Source organism: Ornithorhynchus anatinus, chromosome 1, assembly GCF_004115215.2.
Source record: "Ornithorhynchus anatinus isolate Pmale09 chromosome 1, mOrnAna1.pri.v4, whole genome shotgun sequence".
Taxonomy (NCBI): Eukaryota; Metazoa; Chordata; class Mammalia; order Monotremata; family Ornithorhynchidae; genus Ornithorhynchus; species Ornithorhynchus anatinus.
This window is the reverse complement of record NC_041728.1, coordinates 12,022,109-12,042,820: the sequence shown is the minus strand read 5'-3', so window position 1 is coordinate 12,042,820 and position 20,712 is coordinate 12,022,109. Positions and strand designations below refer to the sequence as shown.

General features: G+C 43.2%; 1 protein-coding gene and 1 non-coding gene across 4 annotated transcripts in view; one reads left to right on the top strand and one right to left on the bottom strand.

Annotated features, from left to right (window-relative positions):
- KIAA0825 (KIAA0825 ortholog) overlaps positions 1-20,712 on the bottom strand; it is a 322,760-nt gene that overhangs the window by 4,737 nt on the left and 297,311 nt on the right. The gene's annotated exons all lie outside the window — the stretch shown is intronic.
- Positions 10,252-10,389, top strand: LOC114817433. Its single transcript, XR_003765290.1, has one exon. It is a non-coding gene; the product is annotated as a small nucleolar RNA SNORA7 (small nucleolar RNA).

The window sequence follows — 20,712 nt, the reverse complement described above, 5'->3', positions numbered from 1 at the left end:
CTGGGATCTGGTTTTGGTGTGTATGCTGGGGGGTTATTGGTTGTTTTGCTGATCGGCTTGCCAGTCTCTATAATCATTCCATTTTTAAATCATGAGACCCCAGAGTTTCCACCCTCTGCTGATATTGGAACTGCACTTCTTCAGGCCTAATGTGCCGAAAAATGAGGTTGCTCGATACCCTGTCTGATATCTGTGCTGCTAGTATCCCGTCTCGCACAGGCTGGGAGCGGGTAATGTGTCTCCATTCTCTATTTAGCAGGGAACGGCAAAAATCTGTCTTTGTTTTCCCATATACTTTATGCTGTATTTTTCAAATCTATCCCATTATGCTGGCTTTCTCCCATGTTATTGGCATTTCTCCTAAACTGCCAATAAGATATTTGAATATAAAAAGTCCATTTGAAACAAGCATCCAGATTTTATGTCATTACTAAACATTTATGTAGCACTTTATATTTACAAAGTACTTTATAATTATTTATTAGTTAATTGTACTGTTAAACAACATTAACCATCTGGGCAAATAAATGACTTCAAATTATGCTTCCAGTTGGTAGCTGAATAGTAAAAATATAAGTAAACTAGGTTTTATTCATCCCGGCAAAAATCTCTTTCACACGCTGAGTCCTTATTGGCTCAAAGACTACTCTACGGATAAGAAAGTCACATGCTAGAGCAGAATCCATTTTGATTTTAGGATAGCGGGACTAAAAAAGAGCACATCAAATTTAGGAAGAAAAAGATGCTTTTTTTTTCTTTTTAGGAGAAACTACCTCATGAATAAATCCCCAGGGCTCCAATGCTGTAAATGTATGAGCCTGTTAAAATATCGAGGTGCCTGTTTTCAGCGATTTCTCATTTTGCCAGCTCTAGTCGATACACAGGACTGGAAATGGATCGTATCAGCATGTGTACATATTACACATATTTTGGAAGTACAGTGTGAATACATATGTGGGAATAATATGTATAATGTGATCGCCTAATCAATATCTTGTTTTAGTGGTTTGGGGATGAGTAGCAGTAAATACTTGAGCACCTGTCTTACCTATTCTGTCCAAAACTTTTGGGGAGATATCCCATTTGGGAGATATCCCATTGCTCCTTCCAGGAATCTTCTAAGAGTCAAAGCATCTTAAGGAATGCTGCTTGCTCACTTATTTCCACAACACAGGGAAGCAGCATGGCCTAGAGGATAGAGCACGGGCCCGGGAGTCAGAAGGACCTGGGGTCTAATCCCGGCTCTGCTACTTGTCTGTTGTGGGACCTTGGGCAAGTCGCTTACCTTCTCTGTGCCTCAATTACCTCATCTGGAAAATGGGGATTGACTGTGAGCCCCATTTGGGATACGGACTGTGTCCAACCTGATTGGCCTGTATCTACCCCAGTGCTTAGAACAGTGCTTTACACATAGTAAGTGCTTAAATACTATTATTATTCCATCATGGCCATTCTGTGAACAAGATGAGGAGTGGAAGTACCTTCAAAAATTGGAGGGAAGAATTGTTCCCAACATAAAGCCTTACGGGAAAGGAGTTTATAATCTATCTGGACTGCTTAGTACGTACCCCAACATAATGCCCTTATGGGACAGGGCAAGCAGCCCTACTTAGAGAAGGAGCGTGACTTAGTGGAAAGAGCCCGGCTTGGGAGTCAGAGGTCAGGGGTTCTAATCCTGTCTCTGCCACTTATCAGGTGTGTGACTTTGGGAGAGTCACTTAACTTCTCTACGCCTCAGTTCCCTCATCTGTAAAATGGGGATTAATAATAAGAAAATGATGGTATTTGTTAAGTGCTTACTATGTTCCAAATACTGTTCTAAGCGCTGGAGGGGGAATAGAAGTTCATCAGGTTGTCCCATGTGGGGCTCACAGTCTTAATCCCCATTTTACAGATGAGGGAACTGAGGCACAGAGAAGTGGAGTGACTTGCCCGGAGTCACACAGCTGACAAGTGGCGGAGCCGGGATTAGAACTCCCAAGCCTGGGCTCTTTCCATTGAGCCAACTGCTTCTAAGGTTGTGATCCCCATGTGGGACAACCTGATTACCTTGTATCTACCCCAGCGCTTAGAACAGTACTTGGCACATAATAAGCACATTATTATTATTATTATTATTATTAAGTGGAAGTTGGGGCAACAGAGAATTTCAGGGCCATTAGAAGGTTATGTAAAGAGTTAGCAAGATTCTTCCAGAAGGTAATTCAGGGTAACGCATCTACTAGTTTCAACGGATTCACTGACCAAATGAGAGAAGGAAATATATGCCATTCACCTCTATTTAAGGCTAATTAGGAAGGACTACTCATATGTAAAAATAATACCAACAGTGAAATGCAGAGTGGGAGAGACTAGTCTGTGAAACTCGCTATGGTGGAACGGGACGGGGAACTCCCTGTTCAGTCCCACCCCTTCCTTGCGGCCTTCTGTCCCCCTTAGATTGTGAGCGCCATTTGGGGTCAGGTGCCGCATCTGACATTATTGTTAATATTATTAGTCCCGAGTATAGCAATAATAATTACATTTGTTAAGCACTTACTATATGCCTATCACTGTACCAAGTGCTGGGGTACAAGATGATCAGGCCAGAGTCCCTGCCTCACAGGGACTCATAGCCTAAGTGGAAGGGAGAACAGGGGTTTCATTCATTCATTCATTCAATAGTATTTATTGAGCACTTACTATGTGCAGAGCACTGTACTAAGCACTTGGAATGTACAAATCGGTAACAGATAGAGACAATCCCTGCCCTTAGATGGGCTTACAATCTAATCGGGGGAGACGGACAGACAAGAACAATAGCAATAAAAAGAATCAAGAAACCCCATTTCTAATTAAGGAAGCTGAGGCACAGAGACATTAAGTGATTTACCCAAGGTCACACAGCAGATGGGTGGCAAAACTAGGATCAGAACCCAGATCCTCTGACTTCCAAGTCTTGGAATGGGCGAGGGAGAGAAGAGCTGTAAGGGAACTGGGAGACAGGAAATGGGTGGGGCGGTCAGGACGGGAGAGCCAAACGGGGTGGGTTTGGTTGGGGGCAAGGATTTGAACTAGTGGAGAAGGTGCGTGTGTGTGTGAGGAGTGGAGGGACCACTGCGATGGCACAACACAGCCACGAAGGGAGAAATTTAAAAGATAAATTTACAGATTTAACAGGTTAAATGATGGGCGAGTAAGGAAGGAAAAAGGAGGGGTGAGTAAAACTGGGGATATCTGCTAGGAGTAGATTCTGGTATCAGTAGGTTGGAGTACAGCGTCTTCAGATAGAAAATACCGAAAATGTCTTTTGATTAGGCACACTGGCAGAATTTCCAACACGCATCCAGATAAGGGAACAAAGGCAGCAAGCAATGGCTTTTATTGAGCCCTCACTGTGTGCAGAGCACTGTATTAAGCCCTTGGGAGAGTTGGATAGAGCTGGTAGACACAATCCCTGCCCACAAGGAGTTTACAATCTAGTTGATAGAGTGCATAACCTTGCCTACGCGACAGTCAAGCTAATGTTAGATTGGCGACAATTTGGGCTTCGAGCAAATTTTTCCAAAATCGACTTCCAAAACCAAGCTGCCCTCTGCAGATACTGTTCTAAGGGCACCACAGATTAAACACCAGTCCCATTACTGCGTTATAAATCATAAAGCCTGGCATCTTTCCGGTTAGTGATTGGTTCTCCTCAGATCCACAAGATCCTCAGCAATACCTGGTATTGATGAGGTGTGGGAGGGAGGTCCTTGACTCCTTCAGGCCCTTAATCTGAGAAGCAGTGTGGCTCAGTGGAAAGGGCACGGGCTTGGGAGTCGGAGGTCATGGGTTCGAATCCCGGATCTGCTGCTTGTCAGCCGTGTGACTGTGGGCAAGTCACTTAACTTCTCTGTGCATCAGTTACCTCACCTGGAAAATGGGGATCAAGACTGTGAGCCTCATGTGGGACAAACTGATTACCCTGTATCTCTCCCAGTGCTTAGAACAGTGCTCTGCACATTATTCTTATTATTATTATTAATCACCGCTGAGGGCACGCCGTGGTCTACTGGCTTCACTCCTACTCACGTCTGTTGGGATCGCATCCCCCGACTCCATTTTATTGTATTCTCCCAATGTCTGTTAAGATGCTCTGCTCACGGTAAGTGCTCGATAAATACCATTCCTTGGTTGATTTGCTAACGGGGAGTAGCGTATACTGTGGGGGTAATCGAGCGCCACAGGATTGTATTATACCTCTTATCAGCACTACTGGCTTTCTTAAAGACAGTTCTTGTTGATACCATTCCCGCCCAGATGACAGATGATCATATTAGCAAAAGATAAACATCACTGGTGAGCACATTTTATTAGGACATTAAACTCTAGACTTACATCCTGAACTTGGCATTAAAATCTCTGGGAATAATGAGCAAAAGGCCTTGCTTACCCATAAAATATCTGTGTCAAAATATGGGCTGCACTAAGTATGTTTTTTAGATTGAACTGGAGCCAAGATACTGATTATAAATCTCATGGAAACAAAATTACTACTAAACCATATGAACTAACCTGCCCTTTTTTCCTCCTCGTGTCCAGGAGGCCGATGAAAATACGCCCTCCAGAACATTAAGGGCGGAATATTATCTCATCAACCTCTTCCCAGACTGTTGTGTTTGAGGGCCACCTTATCACCCAGCCACCGCCCGAAGTCCCGCTTCTTGCTCTTTAGTGTCAGGAAAGAGTCTGCGAGATGACTCGAGGATGTGGCAAGTAAAGGCTAACAGAGAAGCAGGGTGGCCTAATGGAAGGAGCAGGGGCCTGGAAGTTGGAGGACCTGGGTTCTAATCCCAACTCTGCCACTTGTCTGCTGTATGACTTTGGGGCCAGTCACTTAACTTCTCTGGGCCTCTGTTATCTCATCCGTATAATGGGGGTTAAGACTGTGAACCCCAGCCGGGACACGGACTCTGTCCAACTTGATTATCTTGTATCTACCCCAGCACTTAGTTCTGGGCCTGGCATACGGTAAGCATTTACCCTATCTGCTAATTCTTTTGTATTGTACTCTCCCAAGCACATACAACCATGCTCTGCACATAGTAAGTGCTCAATAAATACCATTTATTGATTAACAAATACCATTAAAAAAAAAAAACCCTAGCGAGCAGTACGATCTGCTATTTTTGGCCTAACCTTTCTGGGTCACGCTGTCTCAGCGCTCTTTACAGCCAGAGTTTTGCTCAAGTGACGTGCCTCTCTCTGCAAGGTGACTTGCAAGATCCATCTAAACTGTTTTTTTCAGATTACTGCATGACAAATTAAATGTCAGGTGGAAAAAGCCAATGAAACAGGCAAGGCTAAGTTAACTCTCCACAGCACAAGGCTACCAAAAACACAAAAGATAACTTGTCAGAAACATTTTATATTTTTCAACAGAAGGACAGAAAAAGGAATTGCACTTTATACTAGGTATTTTCCCAATAAATTCAAAGGAAAGGACACTACCCCCAAAAGTTCCACCTAAACTAGTCCTAAATATGGTTTCCCAAAAGCAACAAAATGTGATTTCACTTAATTCAACGACATTAATGCTGTAAAATATGTTCTGCAATAATTAATAATAATAATTATTATTTTGGTATTTAAGTGCTTACTACGTGGCTCAGTGGAAAGAGCCCGGGCTTGGGAGTCAGAGGTCATGGGTTTGAATTCTGGCTCTGCCACTTGTCAGCTGTGTGACTGTGGGCAAGTCACTTCACTTCTCTGGGCCTCAGTTCCCTCATCTGTAAAATGGGGATTAAGATTGTGAGCCTCACGTGGGACAACCTGATGACCCTGAATCAACCCCAGCGCTTAGAACAGTGCGCTACACATAGTAAGCGCTTAACAAATACCAACATTATTACGTGCCAAGCACCGTCCTAAGCACTGGGGTAGATACAACATAATCAGGTTGCCCACGTGGGGCTCACAGTCTTAATTCACATTTTACAGATCAGGGAACTGAGGCACAAAGAATTTAAGTGACTTGCCCAGGGTCACACAGCCGACACGTGGCAGAGCCGGGATTAGAACTCACATCCTCTGACGCCCAAGCCACCATTTATACCTACCACTGTATTTCAGGATGACTACATAGTAATAATGGATATTATGAATTACCAATAGGGTGGCTTGTTTTGGCTACAGATTTATTATATGATTATAATAATAATAATTATGGTATTTATTAAGCACTTACTATGTGCCAAGCACTGTTCTAAGCATAGGAGTAGATACACGGTATTCAGGTTGTCCCACGTAGGGCTCACAGTGTCAATCGCCATTTTCCAGATGAGAGAGAGACCTGAGGCACAGAGAAGTGACTTGCCCCAGGTGACACAGCAGACAAGTGGCGGAAGCGGGATTAGAACCCACAATCTCTGATTCCCAAGCCCAGGCTCTTTCCTCTAAGCCACACTGCTTCCCCATTACGACAGCTAACCGAGTGTGCAGATAATAGGGTTATTTCTGTAGGAGTCATAGTTAAATGTTCTTAAACCAGAAAACCTTAGCTATTTCTTCTCTAGCTACCCTTAATGCATCATGAATTCCTTTAAGTCCAGGAAAAGAAAGGGAAATTTTGCATTTGAATTAGTAGCTTTCAGAATTATTCTGGGACACAATTTCACTGGTCTGAGTGATTCATTTTAACTAAAATGATGTGTTCCATATATTCGATTTGAAGACTTATGCACTCAGAAGCCAAGCCACTAAGAATGTTAACAGAAAACATTAAGTATTTACTGTTTAGGGAAAAATGTACACAGGGATGGATTAACTCTACTAATTTCTCCCTCTAGACTGTTAGCTCTTTGTGGGGAGGGAATGTGTCTATAACTCTGTTACACTGTTATATTGTACTCTTCCAAGCACTTAGAACAGTGCTCTGCACCCAATAAGTGCTCAATAAATATGATCGATTGATTGGTTTTAATGAAAACCAAACTCCATCTTTACCATCATTCAGCCAGATCTCGGTAGAGGTATCTGGTTACAAAAGGAATTTTGTGGAATTATGAATAGTAAGATTAGAAAAGGCCAAGAAATCTTGCCTATTAGCTACTGAAGTGTCAGATCCATTTGTCTTCTAAATAAGAAAATTTTGTGAAATTCAACGAGAGAAAAACATTTTGCGGATGCTATGTGATCAGTTGGACTCTGTGCTGAAGTCATCTGTCTTCTTTTCTCACACCATTAAAAAGAGTCTAATGAAAGCAGGAGTCAAGGCAATAATTTCTCTTTTCTCGTTCCACATAGGAAGATTCTACCCTGAGATTCCCAGAATGGAATACATCTTTATTAGAAAATCCCAAGTAAGTGACGATTGTTTTGGCAACCACGTATGAGGCACTTGAAATAATGATAATTTGAATAAAATTACTACCATGGAGTATTTCAGAAATACTAGGTTATCAGGTGAACAGTCAATCAATCATATTTATTGAGCGATGATTATGGAATTTGTTAAGCGCTCACTATGTGCCAAGCACTGTTCTGAGCCCCAGGGTTGATAGAAGGTAATCAGGTTGGACAGAGTCTCTGTCCCTCATAGGGTTCACAGTCTCAAACTCCATTTTACAGCTGAGGGAACTGAGACCCAGAGATGTGAAGTGACACGGCAGACAAGTGGCAGAGCCAGGATTAGAACCCATGATCCTCCTGACTCCCAGGCCCCTACCACATCCTCTACGCCTGTGTGCAGGGCGCTGTACTAAGCGCTTGGGGAGTACAATAGAATTAACAGACACGTTCCCTCCCATAAGGATTTTACAGTCTAGGGGAGGGGGTGCAGACATTAATATGAGTAAGCGTGTAATTTGTAACATATAATTTAAAGATATGTACATAAGTGCTGTGGGGCAAATACCAAATGGCCAAAGGTCATAGATCCAAGTGACCAGACGACGCAGAAGCGAGAGGGAGCTGGGGAAAAGAGGGCCTAAGTGGGGTTCGTGATAGGGTCAACTTTCAACATCTCACCTCTGTAGAGGTGGTGGAGACCTCCCTGTACCCCCCTACCGCAAATTAGTGACCCATCCAGTTTTACCCTTCTCCTTCACTGTAGGCATCATCTCTTGATTCAGATCTCATTATGGGCAGGGAATGTGTCCACTAACTCTCTCCCAAGTGCTAAGTGCAGTGCTCTGCACACAGTAAGCGCTCAATAAATACTACGGAATGGATGAATTGATATTAATGTCGGGAAATCCTGGGACTGACTCTTTTGCCCATAGTTTCGAAAGAGCCTGGGCTTCAGAGTCAGAGGTCATGGGTTCGACTCCCGGCTCTGCCGCTTGTCAGCTGTGTGACTGGGGGCAAGTCACTTCACTTCTCTGTGCCTCAGTTACCTCATCTGTAAAATGGGGATTAACTGTGAGCCTCACGTGGGACGACCTGATTACCCTGTATCTCCCCCAGTGCTTAGAACAGTGCTCTGCACATAGTAAGCGCTTAACAAATACGAATATTATTTCCCCCAATTAGACTGTAAGCCCGTCAAAGGGCAGGGACTGTCTCTATCCATTACCGATTTGTACATTCCAAGCACTTATTACAGTGCTCTGCACATAGTAAGCGCTCAATAAATACTACTGAATGAATGAGGAGATGGGGTTCTGGCCAACCGTTAGCCCCAGAGTTAGGGAACTAAATAAATGGGTTAGGAATGGCAGGACCATGAGACGATCGTCACCATTTTGAGAAATGTCCAGAGGGGATACTGCTACCGTTCGAGAGAGAGACTCTCTGCTCTGATGTTTTACACTGGATTTGTGCCTCAACACAATAACTCCCGTTTTGCCATCCAGTGATTCCACTGGGGAGAGCAGTGTTTCAAAAATGACTCCACCCCACTGAACGATCTGGAATTTAGAACACATTAAGCAAAACTCCTTGGAGTCGCTCCCAGTGGCACTGGTATCACAGATTTGAATCAGTAGAAGAGTCCAAAAGAGGGCTGACATTTCAAGCTTTGATTTCTAGCAATAAGGGTGAGAAAATTAGAATTTTAAAAACTGGTTTTAAGCAGTCTTGGAGAAGTGAGAACTTTCAAAGACTACAGAATGTATCCATCAAAAGGGGACCTGAGAGATTTATAAATGAAGAAATATGGACTGTAGGGGGAAGCCTTGAAAGTGAAAAGCTTGACTAGAAAAAAGATGAACTTCGAGAATGTTTTTTCTACAGATCCTAAAGAACAGGTGAAGGGAAGCAGTGACTGTTTTTGCTTATTTTACATTGCCAAGATATACATTTTCACCGAAAAAATATAATTTCCATATATAATATATTAAAAACACACTATATACATATATTTATATTATTAAAAGTATAACATAAATTTATATTATTAACTATATAATATATATTTATATAAATATTTATAAATATTATATATTTTAAATAAAAATATAATAGTATCATTTGAGTGTGCACTAGGTCTGTAGGAAGTACAGTAGGCCATGAGAAGCATCATGACCTAGTGGGTAGAGCATGGATCTGGGAATCAGAAGGTCCTGGGTTCTAATCCCGGCTCTGCCACTTGTCTGCTGTGTGACCTTGGGCAAGTCACTTCACTTCTCTGTGCCTCAGTTCCCTCATCTGTAAAATGGGGATTAAGACTATGAGCCCCGAGTGGGACCACCTGATTACCTTGTATCTATCCCGGCACTTAGAACAGTGTTTGGCACATAGTAAGCACTTAACAAATACTGCAACTATTATTATTTATAATAAAGTGACATGTCCTCCGACCACAGGGACCTTACACACTCATGGGGGAAACAATTATATACGTTTTGTGAGTTTGATGACTATGAGTCAAAATTCTGAGGCTAACAGTAGTTCATATCTTAAATTCAGTTGAGGGGAGCTGACAATTGAAACACCTTGAAAGCAGTAAATTAAAAAAAAATCTACCATTCTGAAAACACTCAGTGACATTTTTTGATGTTCTTTTCCTAATACACGAAAGAATGTGGAGCTTTATTTCTTTGGCATCATAGAATTTGTTTATGTTACTGAATTCTGCCACTTGGCAGTAAACAATCCCATGATACATGCTTAGGCAGAGACATAGAAAACATACAGCTGCTGCTTAGATGTCCTGCCCTTCTAATGTGTCCTGCTCAGTGGGGCTGTACTGCCGGGAGTCATGCTTCAATGCTACTGAGCTGACTACATTCCAGGACCTCAGGATCGGTCATCCAATCCTGCCATTTGCTGGCAAGTATAGACTGTAGGCTCCTCTCAGGGCCGCACCTGGAGAGTTTCCAGTACTCTACCAGTCACGACTACACGAGGGAGAGTTATGCAGAGGCCTGCCTATTCCATTTCTAGCTTGGGCAGTGGCTAGTCAGTGGAAGGCAATCTGCTACAAGTCAAAACTCACCTGTGCTGGGCAGCAGCGGCACGGGAGAGACGAGGGCGGAGACTAAAGTTGACTGGGTGGAAGGAGGCTATGGTAATCCGCTTCCGGATTTTTACCCAGAAAACTCTATGGATTCACTACCAGAACGATTGCAGATGGAAGTGGGGCGTTCCGGGAGAGTTGTGTCTATGGCGTCGCTATGGGTCGGGCACAACTTGACAGCAAAAGACAACAACAGTGGTTTGCAGGGGGCGTTGCTGAAACTGCACGTCTCTACGTTCACATCTACTCTCGTATATAAATTCTCACTTAGTTCTGGAAATACTTAGGAAGGTCCTTCCTCATTTGTCTCTCTCGTAGGAGAGCCCCAGAATCATGCCCTAAAGTTCATCAGATCAAATAGCCGCCCACGATCATTTATTAAAACACAAATCTGGAGTAACAGAGTTACCAATTAATGTTAAAGGGGAAAGAAAATCAATCAAAACCTGACATCTTTAGCTTGACAACCTCAGTGTATTATGCAGGAGAAGCATCATCTTAGAGCAGCTGAGAAGGATCAAGCCGAGCTCAGCTCAGGGGCCACCGTTGGCAGAACCAGGTAAGTTTATCCAAAATTAAGATCAAATACCACTGATTGCAGGAATGAAGCGACTCAGCTAGGCAAGAATTATGAATAACGTGACAGCTACAACACCAAACCTGAGGGGTCATCCCCACAGAGTCAGATTTTATTTGAAAAGCCCTAAGACAAAAGTCTTAAATGATTCAGATTGGAGTGAATTGTTAAAGAAAATAAAACAATGAGAATAATTACTAAAAAGACATTGAAAAACTGAAGTCCACAATATACAGATCACTGGTACATGGATCAGATATATTTATAAAAATGGCTTTCAGATGTTATATTTAGCACCTGTCGTTATCTTCATCTAGAGTCACCCCTCCCTTTTACCTTTAAAACGTTACTCATCAAAGAAGATCATTAATGATGAAACAGTAATGACCAGATTACCCGATCTCTGTGATGTGATCTGGATATACCACAAGGCGTAGCGAACAATACCTATGCAGCGCACAAGCTTAAAACCTCTTTAATCCCCATCAAGAAAGATTTACTGCATAAATATCCCTAATGAGCCCTTTCTCTTGCAAAATTCAACATTGCAAATCAAATATGGACATACCCTGTGATACAATTTGAAAATATGGTTGTATGACGGGCTATGTTTTCCCTTAGACACACATGCCATAAATTAGGACCCATTCCCAAATCAGCTCAAATATAGTAGATGATTCCTAAAGGTAAATAATGACAATAAAGATGGTATTTGTTAGCGCTTACCATGTGCTAAACACTGTTCTAAGCACTGGGGTAGACACAAGGTAATCAGGTTGTCCCACGTGGGGCTCACAGTCTTAATCCTCTTTTCCAGATGAGGTAATTGAGGTACAGAGAAGTTAAGTAGCTTGCCCAAAGTCACACAGCTGATACGTGGCGGAGCCGGGATTAGAACCCACGACCTCTGACCCCCAAGCCCGGGCTCTTTCCACTAAGCCACGCTGCTTCTCCATGTGTTAAATCCTTCTTCGTCCCCTGCTCTTGTCCCTGTCCCAACCTCAAAGCCACATCTCCGCCTCTCCCTCCAATACTGTACCGTACTAATGAGCACAAAAGTTATGTTCTTTTGACGTTAATTGTAACTTAGAGGCAAGCTGTGGTTGCAGTCTCACTGTTACCATCTCACCCCACCCCAGCTCCCCATAGCTGGTTGGCAGACCTGACTTCCAGGCCTAGCCAAAGCTTCCAGAATGGGCTCACAGATCGATTGAGCAAAGGAGTAGGGGCAGATAGTGGAGGCATAAGGAGGAGACACACATTTTTGTCCCCAGGACCGTAGCTTTGGTTGGGGGAGGGAGATAGTCACGGGGAAGGAAGTGCAGAAGGTGAGGGATGCTGGCGATGGCAGCTGCAATTACCATTAAATTAGGTTACAATTAGAGTCGATAGAAGAAATACTACAATATGCTGTAGTATACAATATGCACTATGCTTTCCGGCTGGGGAGACCAGAAAGGGGTGGGCCCTAGTTCAAGGTGTGGAGAAAGGGGTAAGGACTGCCGCTGGAAACAGGGGAGGGAAGGGGGGAGTGGGAAAGAGGTAATTGATATACCTGACGTGATTGGAAGTGGTAGAAAATTACCAGGGTTGGGAGTACATAACAATAATAATAATAATGGAGGTATTTGTTCAGCGCTTACTATGTGCAAAGCACTGTTCTAAGCACTGGGGGGATATTAGGTGATCAGGTTGTCCCATGTGGGGCTCACAGTTTTAATCCCTATTTTCCAGATGAGGTAACTGAGGCACAGAGAAGTTAAGTGACTTGCCCGAAGTCCCACAGCTGGCAAGTGGCAGAGCTAGGATTAGAACCCATGATCTCTGACTCCCAAGCCCGGGCTTCTTCCCCTGAGCCACACTGGTTCCCCAACCAGTACATCAACCAGAAGTATTTCTTGAGTGCCTACTTAGTGATGAGCACTGTCCTACTCACTGGAGAGACTGCAACAGAGGCAAGCCACATAAATGCTGCCTTCAAAGAGCTTATAGTCTAATGGGAGAGTTAGACAAAAATGATTTTAGATGGTGGGAGGAGGAGAAAGAACCAGGATATAGGAGGACGAACTACAGATACATTAGGATAAGAACTGAGTAACAAAGCAGTAGACAAAGAAATAGAGAAGTATACGAATAAATAGCATTTCCATGCGTACATATGCTGGGATCAAACACAATACAGTCAGTACAGTCAATGACGTCAATACAGGCAGTATTCTTCAACTGGGCCTTTGTGGGTGGGGGGAGATACCTGGAATTTATTTTTTTTTATGGATTTCTAATAACAGAACAAATGATCATTCGAGTTCTAGACTATCCACTAGTCTGTTCTAGTTTCTTTTGTTTTTTTGGGGGTTTTTCCAGCTCAAGCCCCTGGTCACTCCCAATCAGACTAACTTTTCAAAATCAGCTGAAGGCCTATTTCCCACACTTGACTCTATCTTCCAGCCTGTCTCATGAGCCTGAAACACACTGTGTCAAAAATCTCAAATAGGTCAAGAAAGCTACCTAGACACACAGGGCTTCGGACTCCTGGCAAGGGTGGAAGAAAAATGCCTGTAGGAAAAATACCATCGACTTATTCTTAAGAAATAATTAAAACCAAGTTCAACTAGCTGAACTCCATTTCTTCCAAGGACCGAACGGCTCTAACCACGGTCAGCTAGCCGCTTACCATCACGGAACTAATGTGAGCACGCAAGTACTCTAAGTATGGATGAGGAAGGGCAGAGAAAGGTCCAGCCCGACTCTTCTTCCACCTGTGCTTCACCACCGACGCTTGCTTGCTGCCCCACCCACTTCAACCCCCATCCTCCCAAAGTCACCTTGTAATTAAGAGGTAGCCCTGAGTCCATTCCCATCTCCTGGACTTTGGGAAAGCTTATTCATGGACCTGGTCCCAGGGTGGGTTAAAGAATGGGAGGGCTGCACCGTTCCTTTTTTATGGTATTTGTTAAGTGCTTACTATGTGTCACACATTGCTTTATGTGAAATACAAGTTAATTAGGTTGAACCCAGTCTCTGTCCCATATGGGGCCCACAGTCCTTCACTTCCCCCCTACTTCAGTGGTGGCATCTGGAAGATGTTAGAGCAGAGCTAAACTGGGCCTCAGCTCCTATTGAACTCTGATTCAAGCGCTTAGTACAGTGCTCTGCACATAGTAAGTGCTCAATTAATACTATTCAATGAATTAAACTCGCCTCCCTGCACCCAAGAGAAGCTATGGAGGCAAAATTATCCAGTTTTGCCTGGCCAACTGCTCTCAAACCGTAACAGTTTCCCACATAACAAATTAACCACTTTTGTTTTCAGATCTCATAACAAATGAACCACTTTTCTTTTTCAGATCTCATAATAGATTTTTCATCTGCATAAGGTGAGGTCTAAAGCTCCTTCCATAGGCTCTATTTCTGACTTCTGAAAGCAAAACAGATTAGTATTTTCTTCTCCCTACAGTATTATCTGAGGAGTGATCTTTAACTTTCATAACACTAAGGTTTCCAAGATGAAATGAGAAATGGTTATGCTCAGATTGCAAATTCCGGCATACAAAACAAACAAGACTTTCATCTCAACCATCTGAAATGTGTATGCTGAGTTTAATAATGTTGATACAACTCCGGGACATAGATTTACATATGGGTCTGGGAGTTAAGATTTTAGAATGAGATACATTGATGGAAGTAGACAATAGAAAAAACATTTGATAAAGTTATACTTTCTCAGCAGAGCTAGCTTACAAAGATAATGGCTAAGTAAATGGTTTCGGTGCATTTTTATCAGAGGTTACCCGACAGTTTAGCGTAAGCCCATGTAAACACAGAGGCCTGTGACTCCTTCTGCAAAGGGAATGTGTGAGCCTGACATTTTACAAAGTCATAATGCTGGTTATTATGACAGTGTGCTTATTATATGCTAAAATAGCAATTAGGTACAAATTACCTCTCAACTGACAGCATGGATAGAGAGAGTGCACCCATGCTCTTTGTTTTTAAGGTGAACGCATGATGGTAGGATCTTAGCCATGTGTGGGTGCGGCCAAAAAGATCTATAACCAACAACGCTCATTCCACATTGGTTGCACATAAAGATCATTCTGTGCTGTCTCGATGAATCTGCCATATATAACTCTTCTTGCTGATTTCCATTCTGCCTCTTGACCTCCCAACCATCCCGATGATCAAACGCTCCTATTTATTGAGCACTAACTGCGTGCAGTTATACTAAGCGCCTGGGAGGGTATAATAGAACAGAGTTAGTTGCCGCATTCCATGCTGACATGTCTGCTACAGTTGTCTCCCAGACTGCCGTTATACCACATCGGGCAAACAGGCACTGCTCTCTGTCTTTACTTTTTTATGGCATTTTTTAAGGTCTTCTGCTGCATCTTTTTGCTTATCTATGTCCTATTTCAGTTCACCAGACAGCAACTGCTTAGGTATCCAGTGATCATCCATTTTCCTCCTATGTTCCATCCCGCAAATTTGTGTTATTATATGCCTTACTCAGATGTGGTGAGTCACTGTGTTAGTGAATCACCACTAGTGATTCTGTCCTTGTCCGGTGCTGAGTTTGGTCAAGGTAACATCGATGAATGGGGATTTGGTTCCTGTGGTAGCACTAAGCCTCCTAGTTCCATTGAAGATTAGACATTCAATTTTATATGGTGGCTAAGGCCATATTGAGGTGAAGATCTCCACCTCCCAGAGGACGCACCACCCCAGGAGTGATAGCTCCACAGGGGTGGGATGGATGATTGTCCTCGGAGGATCGACATGGAGGGGTTGGAGCGAACGGCTTCACTTTGCCCCACAACTCTTGGAGCAGTGTAGGTGGCTTGAAGACGCTTGCCCAGCTGGCCCAGCTCAGGTGACGCCGTGGCTACTGACATTTGGCTGGATCAACTTTCAATCACAAAGCTTCTGGGGAACAAGACTGGTGGCTCTGGGGAAAGGGAAGCCACCTTTTTTCCATCGTGTGTGCCGCCAGGAAATCCCTTCCCTCAGTTCCTGGGCTTAATGAATTCTTGAGTTCAGTCCTGACTGAAAAATATAGACAGGAAGTTTTCACATCTCTACTATTTCTCTGGAGCAGGTCACAGAATTTTGTTCCAACTGCCAACCACCAGGATGTTTTGAATCAAATATCTGAAGTAGATTCTAACCAAACCACCAGGGCTAGATGCACCCTCCTAATCAGAGATTCAACTGCATATTCAATCAATCAGTGGGATTATTTAGAGCACTGATTGACAGATTGATTGATTGAAGTGCTTGACAGAGTACAATACAGTATCATCAATGGTATCTACTGAGCACTTACTATATGCAGAATGTTGTACTAAGCACTTGGGAGAGCACGATACAACAGAGTTGGTAGACACGTTCCATACTCACAAGAAACTTGTAGACAAAATCACAGTCCGCAGTCAGGAAGGGACATAGACATTCAAATACATTAGAAATAAGGGAAATGGCAAAGTGTACGGTTACATAATTATTGCCAGGAGGCTAATGGTGGCTAAAAGTGGAGTGGATATCAAGTACTTAGGGGCTACGGAGCTAAAGGCATAGGCAATGCGGAAGGGCGGGCTAGTAGGGGAAATGAGGGCTGAGTCTGGGATTTAGCTTTTTCATCCTGACACATTCATATGATAACCTGTTGTATCCTTGTCCTATCTCCCATTACCAGTATTGTTAATTTTTATCATTTTCCCCAATTAGATTGTATATTGCTTGACAGTAGGAAGCATTTATCTTGCTCCTGTTCTATTCTCCCAAGCACCTAGTACAGTGCTGGGTGCTCAGCACGTGCTCCATCAATACCAGTGATTGACTGAGCATTATGGGGAAACTCTCAGCAAGAATCCATCATTAACAAAGACCTTTTCATGGAGCACCTGCAGGTCACCTAGGTAACTCCCACCATCAGAAGCATTCAGAAATGACTCTAGGAACTTTAGGTTGTTTTTTTTTAATGGCATTTGTTAAGTCCTTTCCATGTGTCAAAAATCATTCTAAACACTGGAGTAGGTACAAGTTAATTAGGTTGGTCACACTCCCTGTTCCACTTAGGGCTCATAGTCTAAGAGGGAGAACAGGTATTCAATCTCTATTTTATAGCTGAGGAAACTAGGCATAGAGAAGTTAAGTGCCTTGCCCAAGGTCATACAACAGTCAAGTGGCCCGAGCTGGGATTAGAACCCAGGTCCTCTGACTCTTAGGCCTGTGCTCTGTCCACTAAGCAAGCCTGCTTCTTACAAGTTCCATTCAAATTCCTTAACATACCACTGGGGAAAAAAAATAAGAGGAAAGAATAGAATTGGAGAAGTTACAGAGATAGACACCTCAAATTATCAAAGGAACACCTTCATGTGAAAGTAGGCTGAAAGCAGTAGGACTCAATCTCTGACTTTCCAAACTAAAGACCTTCAACTTTCTGAAAATACAATAATGGGGCTTAAATACAAACCCCAAAACTGTATCCCAAAATCCAGTCAAATAAATATGGAGTTTCTGAGTCAGGGAGCATCTTGGATTCTGTCAAGATCTAAGAAGTTATGTGCCCCTGTCCTGGTACAACTGGGTTTTTTTATAAGCCTAATTACCCACTACCACACATTCCAGAATAATCATCTCCAAATCATCCCAACAACTAAAGAAATTACAGGAAAAGGGGAACATAGGCTTGAGAGTTATTTATATTTTGACATAGAAAGACCACAGGCCCGGGAGTCAGAAGATCTTGGGTTCTAATCCCAGCCCCGCCACTTTGCTGTGGGACCTTGGGCAAATCACTTCACTTCTCTGTGCCTCAGTTACCTCATCTGTAAAAGGGGGATTGAAACTGAGCCCCGCGTGGGACAGGGACTGTGTCTAACCAGATTAGCTTGTATTCACCCCAGCGCTTAATATAGTGCCTGACTCATAGTAAGTGCTTAACACAAATGCCATAATTATTATTTTAAACACAAGGCAGGCCCCAAAGAGAGAGCTTAAATTTCAAAAAGACCACCTGTGATCTTTATTCCTTCAGCTTTGGGGCTGGGTAAGAAACCCAGGCTGGTTGGATACCAATGGACAGTTTCCTGAAGGCTCTTGGGAATTCCAAATTTAGAACCATTTTGGAGGAGGGCATGAGGGGAAGAAGTAGAAGCAAAGGAGTGGGAGGAAGACTACCATTTATAATCTGGCTTTATTCCTCCTTGCAGCACGGATGCTACATTTTGAGGAATGAAATTCATTCTCACTGGTCCCCTCTTGCTAATAATGCCCCTCAGGGGAACACCACGGGCCAAGCAAACAGTTCACGCCTACTTAAGTCATTGTATAGTATCGTTTTTCCACAAATTGCCGGTATTCGGTTTTCACTCTTTAACCTCTGACATTCAACTCAAGAGCCTATATCAAGGGACACTTCCACCCCTATTTCGTGGGATGTGAATTTTTTAAACATTTTGAAAATATGTCATAATTTGCTGGACAAGCTCACACTTGAGAACTAAGAATGAAGTGGGAATGGGGGCTTGACTTTTAATCAGCTTGAATGATTTATTTGCATATTCAATAAGCATGATCTGCATTCTAAATTTGCACTCCACACATTAAAGACAAACCCTTCCGTTTTTCAACCAATGAATGTTCATCTTTGGACAATGTGAAGGCAGAGGAACAGGAAAATTTAAACCGTAAGGATAGTGACTTTTATAAGTCTCACAGATATTCCTTGTTTCTAGTTTAATAAGTGATTCCCAGAATGCAGTTTTCAAATCTTCGGCAATCATTTTGGTAAAAGGCTTACTCATTTCTTTTGGGTGCCCTGTCAGATGTGGACATTTCATATGTATAAGCACAAGATATATTTGCTAAGAAATTTTTTTACATGTGTTGATGTGGCAGGATCATAGCTTAAGAGTATAAAAAATTAATACCTTGTCAATTATGAATTGCACTTGCATAGTTATACATAATAAAAGTCTTGTTTAAGTACTGGCTCAGATGAGCAGCGTGATTCTACCTCAGATGGTAATATTGTTGAACAACCACATGAGGTCAAAGCAACATTAAAAATCCACTACTGTTTTAGTCTTCCTAATACTTAGGTTCTCTGTCCTGCCATCATCCTGCCTGACTTTCAACCCTTCCCTAACTAATCCATTTCTTCTCTTTCGCATCCTGATCTGCTGAATATCGTTAGTGAAAGCCAAGGATGTGGACCAAAATCCTGTACTACAAACTGTTTTGTGTATGTGTTCTTTTTTAGTACCTTTATCCCAGACATCTTATTCACCAGGGTTACGCTCTTGCTTAACTGGTATCCCTGATTTCAAGCAGTTGTGGTGGGATTTACCCCAATAGGAACAATGGAGGGTGCGATGGACTCATTTACAACAAGCATCCCAGCATCCACCGGGTTCAGGAGGAGGGAGAGGGAGGAGGAAGGCCTGACCTCTAAATGATGGCCTAACACAGACATTTCTCTTGTCACTTGAGTAAGATACTGCAGGAGGCTCCAACTGAGTCAGAAATCGGGCACTTTACTCCATTTTCCCTATCGCCTACCCTGTTATTTACCACACTCTAGGATTATGTCTGGCCCCGGAGAGGGGGTTATTATTCCAAGCACCCTTGTCTCACTACCTCCTGATAACTGCCTCTGACCTTTTTTCTAAACTGCTCTTAGTCATTTTAACATCTGTCATCACAGCCCCAGGTGAGGGAGAGACAGGCGCTGGTTTATTTTTACAGGGGCTGCCCCATAGGTTATCACCACAGCCAGAAACATTCAATTTATTGCCTAACTATCCCAGAGGCTCTTGGGTTCTCAGCCCGCTGGCCGTGGTATTACTTCCTCCTGGGAATCACAGGAAGACAGATGAACCCAAACTCTCAAAATCCACCCTCTCCACCTGCACATCCGACCCTATCCCTTCACACCTTATCAAAACACTTGACCCGCCCGTCTTTCCTCCTTAACCACCCTCTTCCACGGTTTGCTCTCCAGTGGCTTCTTCCCCACTGTTTTCACACATGCCCATGTCTTCCCGTCCTAAAAAAGCCCTCCCTTGATGCCACGGTTCCCTCCACTTATCGCCCCAACTCCTTCCTACCATTCCTCTCCAAAATCCTAGAGTGAGTTTTCTGCACCCATTTTCTCAGGCTTCTCTCCTCCAATTCTCTCCTTGACCCTCTCCTGTCTGGCTTCCGTCCCCTTCACTTCACAGAAACCGTCCTTTCAAAGGTCACAGATGTCCTCTTTCTTGCCAAATCCAGTGGTCTCTACTCTATCTTAATCCTTCTCAAGATCCCAGCTGTCTTCGACACTGTCGACCACCCCTTTCTTCTGGAAACATTATCCAATCTCGGCTTCACTGACACTGTCGTCTCCTGGTTCTCCTCCTATCTCTCTTGCTGCTGATTAACAGTCTCTTTCATGGGCTCCTCCTCTGCCTTCCCACCCTCAACTGTGGGGCTCCCCCAAAGTTCAGTTCTGGGTCCGTTACGCACTCCCTTGGAGAACCCATTCGCTCGCATGGTTTCTATGCAGATGATTCCCAGATCTACATTGCCAGCCCTGATCTCTCTCCCTGTCTGCAGTCTCTCATTTCCAGTTTTCAAGATCTCTCTACTTGGATGTCCTCCTGTCACCTCAAACTTATCAAAAACAATACTTATCTTCCCACCCAAACCCTGTCCTTCCCCTGACTTTCCCGTC